The sequence below is a fragment of the Leptonychotes weddellii genome, chromosome 14, assembly GCF_054177405.1.
Source record: "Leptonychotes weddellii isolate Sample4059 chromosome 14, ASM5417740v2, whole genome shotgun sequence".
Classification (NCBI taxonomy): domain Eukaryota; kingdom Metazoa; phylum Chordata; class Mammalia; order Carnivora; family Phocidae; genus Leptonychotes; species Leptonychotes weddellii.
The window spans coordinates 45528281-45537191 of record NC_138382.1 but is presented as its reverse complement, the minus strand read 5'-3'; positions in this window follow the sequence as shown (position 1 = coordinate 45537191).

Here is an 8911-nt window from a genome sequence, read left to right as displayed (position 1 = left end):
TGAAAAATTTTATTTGAAAACACATTTATTTAAAATGTTTTAATACTATGTTGTCTTAATGCTGCTCAAACTACTATAACTTCCGCAGTTCGTTGCTGGTGTCACTTAAAGAGGACCTCATTTATCAAATTCTATTTTAGGTATAATTTTAAAATGACAAGTAAATCTGTCAATCTGCTAGATTGCACAGTCCTGACATTTTGTAGTGTAAAATAGTTGCTTGAATTCATAGTACTTCTATTCCTTTTTAAATTAATAAGTGATTGCAGTATTGCCTCCTGAGTATAAATGTGTACACAGTTTTATTTTATACTTCCGCAGTGGACTGAAACATCTGACATGGTGGTTGACCACATACATACCTGGAGCACCACTAAGCTGACACCTAAAATTAGCCATCATAATATGCCTGCTTTTCACTGCACCCCACTGACTCTTTTGATCATATATGATTATGTAATATAGTAATTGCTGATATGGAGAACTACAAAGTGAAATGATCACCATAGGTTGATGTATATGGTGAAGGGTCATTGCCTTGGGCAATGCTCAAGTTCACAGTTACCACGAGGAAGAAGGAGAACTCCCATTTCATCTCTCTAACAGAGAAGCTCATTCTCTGGCCACAGGATGCATTGTCTTTCATATCACATCACTTCAGGCAATTCACTACTGCCCTTAATAAAGTGAAACTTGCCCATCTTTGTAGATATCAAAGAGATATGAGAGTATCTCTTCTGAGCCTTCTGTTTCATGGAGGCAGAATCCTGAGGACAGGTGAAAAGGGAAGTCGAGACACTTAAAAATTCACAAACCTTGGTGAGGCCTCCCTCCTCAAGCCTGGGTCTGGATTTAGCTGGGTGCCAGTGACATGAGGAATGTAGAGTATAAAAAAATACCCCACAGTTCTGTCTCACAAATGGCCCAGGCTTCAATAATTTAAGTTGTTTTAGCATTCCTCCCACTAACCGCCCCCCCCAAAAAAAGAGGTTGGACTTATTTTTTGTATGTGTGTTAACATACTGTTTTTATGGGCCCATATTATATAGTCAACATATTCATGCTTTCACTTTTAAAGCCAAAAATTCACAAAGGAGTATGTGCTTAATGTATCGATATTAGCAGGATAGATGTTTGACTGAATTCTGAGAGACACTTAGACTCTCATTGTGAAGATCACTACAATGCATATTCTATAATGGAATTTGCACTTTACTGTTATGTCTGAAAGGAGATATCCAAGGGGAAAGAGTATTACAAAAGCCTTATTGTCAGGGTACTATCAAAAATCTAGTGACTATGGTCTCAGGATGTATGGACACTTGGTACCTAGGTGTAAGAATTTTAGTTGATAACTGAACAATTTCCATTTTCATAATTTCCAAACAGAACACATCTCCAGAAGGCACATTCCAAATGGGTATCAAAAAGTCCTTGTTAAGAGAGATTATAAAGAAGCACTGTATTTTTTTTTTGGCTAATTCTTTTAAAGTTTTTATTCAAATTCCAGTTAGTTAACATACAGTGTAATATTAGTTTCAGGTGTATAATATCATGATTCAACACTTCCTTTTAACACCTGATGCTCTGGAATCACTGTATGTTAACTTCTGAATTATTGTATGTTATAGAAAAAATTTCCAAAATGAAAGTAAAAGTGTTATATATAGTATAACATCTAGAGTAGAGCATCTATTATAATTATTGATAAAAGGAGGGGTGTATCATGGAAATTAGGCCACACATAATTTTACTATATGCCCAGTTCAATGAAATGTACATTGAAAGTAACAGAAGTTTTTGTGAATTATATTTATTTTCTGTATAGAAGTATCAGCAAGTGGAAGGAACTCTGTTTTTTTTAAACAATAACTATTATTTTGAAATATGAGATAATCCTTAACTAAGGAGCCAATAGCCTGATCTCTTATTATGTAACACATTAATTCAAAACAGAGAGGTGAAGTTATGTTAAAGTGACAGAAAGCTAAGACTTCTATTCAGATGGCAGCATGGCAATCCACTTTCTTTTGTCATTTGAAATGGTCAAGAGTGCCTTTTACACAAGAAGATGACAAAGTTGAGTTATAGCTGTGTGCTTTTGGGCCCAAAGGAAGTTTTGTGTGACCAAGAATTCTTATGTCACACCTGCCTACTCATTCCTAAACTTCAAGAAATTCAAACCTATCTCTGGCATTTTAACATTTAACGTTAATGGGGAAAATAATATTATTCTGCTCACATTTATGGCTTTTGATTACAACCTGGCCTTTGATGTTTGCAGTCTTATATCTATTCTTTCATTACCTCCCTTTCTCTTTTCCCACTTTGGATATTGAAAAGCCTGATGACAAAGTACAAGTAACCTACCCACCATTCATCCTCGGGAGTGTAAATGCTTCTCAAAAAACAATGTCATCTCTTAGACTTTTTAGAAAAAATGGTTGTGGCTATGGGCTTCCAACGCTGTTTTTCTCTCCTTCCTGATGGCAGGTCTTTTAAGCATGGCCTACTTCTCCGATGCTGTGGGCATAAATGCACCAGAGTACCAGCAGCCCCTTTCGTTGGCCCTTGTCGAAACCTCTTCGGGCCGTCCCACAGCCATGTGCAAAATCCTCAGCCAAGGAATCGCTCACATGTGCTCTCAGACTAGCCCAGTCAGGTACCATACGGCATCTGTCAGATACTGCTTTTGTTACCTCTGCTAGGAAATGTGTGCCTACCAGGCGTCTCTGCCAGCCACTGTGCCCTGCTGGGCTGGCCACGTGTCAGCCAATTGCTGGGCCCTTCTGCTGCTTTCGTTCGGTGCCACCATGCCTGCCAAGCCTTGCTGACATCACCTGCCAGGCCCGACAGTGGACCACCTGGCACTGTGGCTCCTGCCATCTCTTTCCAAGAGTTGCTGGAAAGAATTTTCCAAAATTCAAACATATAAAGTGATCTGTGATAACATGGGGGACAGTGAGCCCCACTTCATACCTTAATATTATACTCTGATAGTGGGGTCCTAATTTCTTATTTCTTACTGTGATTTTGTTAATTTCTTCCTCAAAGCCCTGTTTTTGCCTAAGACCTAGATATGAGTTCATGGGAGTTTGGAGATGGTCAGATTTGAATGACTAACCTTACAACAATGATTTGATGTATGAGTTGTAATGAAAAAAGAACGAATAAATTCCTTAACTGCTTGCTTTGGGTCAGGATTCTCAGGAGACCCTGAGACAAGGATTTGTGAGCAAGTAATTTAAATGTTCCAGGGAGATAACAGTAAGGGAGTGCAGAAAGCAGAACCAGAAAGCGGAAGAGGCCGAGCAAAGGCAGGATTCAGATAAAGTCTCAGCCCCAGCCTAATCCTATGGGGAACTGTGATGTGCAAAGTATGGTTTCTCCTAAGAGGAGCTGGGCTTTCATACTTTCCATTAGTCATTGGCTAAGGTTGCCCTGGGGCTGGCTTGGGGGAAGTCAACTCCCAAGGCACTTGGAGCTGTCTGAGTAGGCCAAGTGGCTTCAGCAGCCTGGGACAGTCATTTGAGACATTTGAGTCACAGATGCTGGACATTAGAAGCAAAAGTATATAAAATCCATGGTAGGTGTGCACAGAAGGGGTTAACAGTATCCCAGGGGATCATGGCCCAGCACTGACAGGGTCAACTACACTCATCCATTAGTGGGTGGCTGTCTTTGTTTCCTAATACAAGAACAAAACAATCCTGAAGCCAACAGTCATAAAAGGCCCAACAGATTTTAGAATTTCATATGCATTAGAGTTCAAAGGAGACAAATTTTGTAAACTAAATTGGACCTAAAGGATTTTCTAAGATTTATTTCATAAAATCATATATTTTGGAAGCTGAAAGAACCTTAATGACTATGGACAATCTCCTACTGGCTTCAGATATCCCCTCCTGCAAATATCTAGGCAAGTAGTACCATCTAGATGTTGGACAAGTCACTAATAGGATAGTTATAGTAGCTGTCTTTGTTAGTCTCTTTTTTATTGTTTTTGTAATAGTTATTTAACTTGCAAAACATTTCAAGCATATACAAAGAAAAGGAAATACCCAAATTCTCATCATTACTGTAAGTAGACATTAGCATTTGATCAAACTTGTTTGAGGGGTGCCTGGGTGGCTCAGTCAGTTGAGCATCCAACTCTTGATTTTGGCTCAGGTCATGATCTCAGGGTCGTGAGATTGAGCCCCGCCTTGGGTTCTGCGCTGGGCATGGAGTATGCTTGAGATTCTTTCTCTCCCTCTCCCTCTGCCCCTCCCTACCTCATGCTCTCTCTCTCCTCTCTGTCTAAAATAAAAAAAAAAATTGGTTGAGCTATCTTTTCTATATCAAAAAAGAAAATGTTACAAATTCATCCACAGTTTCAGACTCCACTTCTGGTCATTCTCCCAGTAATTACCTCCCCTACAGAAAGAATCACTCTGAGGAAGGCAGGTGTTTTTCCTTAGCTTTTGAGTGTATGTGATTTTGCTACATTTGTATCTATAGATATATACACTTGAATATTATCACAGTGCATGTATCCTTTTGCTACTAACTTGTTTCACGCAACATTTTTTTTTTTAGATTTATTCTTTTGATATTTTTAGATCTAATCTATTCATTTGAGCAGTATATAGCTTGGTGGGTATTTCATAATATTTACTGAGTGACGGGCAGTTACATTGTGTTCCTGTTTTGTTGTTTTGTTAAACAAAACAGTGCCATTTGAATTTTACGCCTACTGTATACCTGAGCAAAGTTTTCCTATAGCAGACATAGCATTGAGAGGTTATAATGTATGCATATCTTCCACTTTTTTATTTTTCTATAAATATATTTTAAAGGAACTCATTCATAAAAATAATTTATGAGTTATCTCAAAAATATCACAATATTTACTTTAAAACAATGTATTCCTCAATATTCCTGAAGCAGCATCCTTAAGGTGATGGACAGTCACGATTTGGTGGTTAGCCCCACCTCTAGAGGGTTAGGAGGTAGTTATTATTCCCATTTCACAGATGAGAAGGCTGAGGCTCATAGAAATTAGATCAGTTGTCTAGGAGCACAGAGCTTGGTTCCAAGTCAGTGATTTCATGCCCGGCACTCAGAGCTGAATACAGTCTGATGGTATTTAGTTTTTGAGAATTATGTTACAATAAAACTTGTTGATATCAATTCAAGGTATGAATAGTATCTCCAGTTTTCCTTCCAACCTTTCACGTTATATCAGCACCTTGGCCCTGGCATGGGATGCAAATGGAACTCTTCCTTTTTGACATCTTTCTTGTTTTCTGACTTTTTAGGCAAAATCATGTTGCTGGGGCAGGATTTAAAAATAGCCACATTACAGCCAATCTAGAGACAATAGGGTGTGGGATCTAGATTCCAGAATCAATACCCACTTCTTCCATCCTTATTAATGTGACTGTATACAAATTATTTAATTTCACTTCCCTCATCTGTAAAATGGGGGTTATAACAGCACCCACTTCATAGAGTTGTGGTGATTAAATGAATCACAGAGTGCCAGAAAAGAGTGCTTGCCCTACAGTAGGTGTTATGTGCCTGTTTAATATCATTATTATTCCAACTTGGCAATGCTGTGATTAGGTCGTACATATTCAGGCACGGGTCTTCTAGGTGATGATGCTTGTCTGGACTCTCCATCCTGTACATCGGGATCATGTTTGTAAATGACTGTCAAGCCTTCCCCATAAGCTTCTTGCTCGTGGACTTTTTTAAAAGCTGACGGTGTGGAGTTGAAATGACAGTTATGACCCGAGCGTATGAACGAAACAGTTTTCCAAATAGTCACCCCAAGTTAAAGTAATACCTAGGAACACACATGTACTCAGGAAAAACTGCAGTGTGGTTCTGCTACTCAGGAGCCAGGGCCATACTTAAGCAGACATTGGAATTATGTTCCAGTGTCTCCCTTCCTTGACTGTCTCTGTGAGGTACAGATTGAAACAACTGATGACGTTTCCAGGGAAATGCAGATGGAACCTAATTTTCATGTATCGTTTCATAATGAAGAGAGTAACAAAAACACACATCTAATCATGTATCCTTGCAAACTTTCCTTTCTTCACAGACAAAGCTCTATGCCCACTTCCTCATTTCCTATTCATCACCCCAAATCCCCTGCAATCGGGCTTCTTTCTTCATGGCTCTTTTCCAGTAACACATGAAAGAAAACAAACAACTCCAAGAGCATGAACAATTAAACTGCACTGACTGATCATGTGAGTGACAGGTTTTAGCGGTAATGAAGGGATAGCCATCACATAGTTAAAATAAGGAACCATTTCTGTCCTCATTTACTTGAGCTTTTGGTGCCATTAAACCCTGCTGGTCATTCTCCTTGGTCAGGCTCTCTGGCCACCCACTTTACCTTATTTGAGATTTCATCTTCAACTGCCTAACAAGTATACTGTTCACCCAGTATATTATACCAGTAAGTTGGGTTTATTCCAAATAAACAAGGTCAGTTCAATATTAGGAAATCATTCTGTGTCATTTATTATACTCAAAGAGTAAGGAGAAAAGCCATGTGGTTATTTCAGAAGATATCAAAATAATAGTTTAGAAAGGTCAATGCCCATTCATGTTTAAAAAACGGAAATTCACAGCAGACCAGAGCATAAAATCAGCTTATACTTTTTTACCTTATATACTGCCGAATTCTATAAATATTCAAGATAACTTATGTGTTCAATACTTGTTGCATTAAAAAAAATTAACAAAGTCACACACACACGATCAAGTTATATGATCTAATTTAATGCATAGTTTTCCAGCTCTCTATTTTCACATCTATGTCAGCATAGCCTTTGCTACAAGATAAAAAATAATACAAACTTCTTCCGGATGTGTAAAAATCATTGGACTGAATAAGTATGATCTGTATAAATTTATTTCCTCTTCGATTTTTAACACATATCCATATACTAATTAGAATTCAGGGCCCACGGAGAATTTATGCCCTCCCAAATCATGTAAGTCACCACATTTCAGTAGCTTGACACACATCAATAATTAGTTTGAGTAATTTCATTGTGAAGAACCTGGTGAATTCTTAGTAAATGCAGTGGTTCTGGCACATAGCTTTAAAGTCATTCTTAAAACTTGAATATTGTTGGCACACGGAGGACTATACTAGAATATCCAGCATGTGAGGAGAGAATAAGGAAAAGAACATCTTCTGAAAGTGAAAATAGAAAGCAGTGTAATCAGAACACTGGAAGCTGAGGAGAGAGCTTACACATGTTGTTGGGAGAGGGGGAAAATGACTAATCCCACTGTAGAGGAAGACATGGTTTAAATGTCACTAATGTAAAAGGAAACGGTTTCCTGTCCAACTGCTCTGTCACTTTCCTGGCACACATGGTACCCACGGCATTTGTCACCGTTTTCCAGTACTATCCAGGAGACAGGTTTGTGTTCTCTAGAAGACCAGCTGCCCTTACCCTGACAGAAATATCCCGAGAATAAAGAAAGCTAATTTCCTAGACTTAGATGGCTTCCTGGAGATATGTTTTCTTACTCTGTTGTCTTTGTATGTGTGTTTTGATGTCCTCTGATACCAGTATTTTTTGACTTCTTTATTGTGTTCTTTGTATAATTGCTAAAAGGATTTTCCCTTGTGGTCACCATGAGGCTTACATAAAGTATCTTAAACGTACGACATCCTATTTTAAACTGACGACAGCTTAACTTTAATAGAATTCATATACTTTACACGTGTACTCCTCCCCCTTACATTTCAGGTTATTGCTGTTACAGTTTACATGTTTTTATATTGTGTAACTAATAACGGATGATTGTATTTATAGTTATTTTTGCTATTTTTGATTTTTTTTAAATTTTTAAACTGCAGTTGTGAGTTAGGCAACACTATTACCATATTGCAGAATCTAATTACGACTATGCATTTACCATTACAAGTGATGCGACCTCTTGGTGTTTTTTTTTTTTTTTTAAAGATTTTATTTATTTATTTGAGACAGAGAGAATGAGAGACAGAGAGCATGAGAGGGAGGAGGGTCAGAGGGAGAAGCAGACTCCCCACCGGGCAGGGAGCCCGATGTGGGACTCGATCCCGGGACTCCAGGATCATGACCTGAGCCGAAGGCAGTCGCTTAACCAACTGAGCCACCCAGGCGCCCCGACCTCTTGGTGTTTTTATGATGTTAATTAGAGTTCTTTTATTTATACTCAAAGAACTCCCTTTAGCAATTTCCTGTAAGGTGTGTCTGGTAGCATGAACTGCCTCAGCTTTTGTTTGTTTGGGGAAAGTCTTTATCCTGCCTTCATTTTTTTGAAGGACAGCTTCACTGGGTGTAACATTCTTGGTTGACAGTTGTTTTCTTTCAATATTTTGAATGTCATCCCATTTTCTTCTGGCCTGAAAAAAAATTTTTTTTTAAGATTTCATTTATTTATTTATTTGAGATAGGAGAGAGAGAGAGAGTGAGGGAGAGAGAGAGTGGGGAGAGGAGCAGAGGGAGAAATATAAGCAGACTCCACGCTGGGCACACAGGCCCATGCAGGGCTCAATTCCACAATCCTGAGATCATGACCTGAGCCCAAATCAGAAGTTGGATGTTTAACCCTTCTGAGCCAAGTCTTTGACTTGGGACAATTGAATTATAATGTGTCTCTCTGTAGCCCTATTGGGCCTCATGAATCTGGATGTCTATTTCTTTCCCCAGGTTTGGGAAGGATTCAGCCATTGTTGCTTTAAATATATTTTCTCTCTCTCTTCTCCTTTAGAAATCCCATAATGCAAATATTGTTTCTTTTCATTGTGCCCTGTAATTCCCATGGGTTTTCTTCACTCTTTTTCATTCTTTTTTCTTTTTGTTCCTCTGACTAGGTATTTTTCAACATCCTATCCTCCATTTCTTTCTTT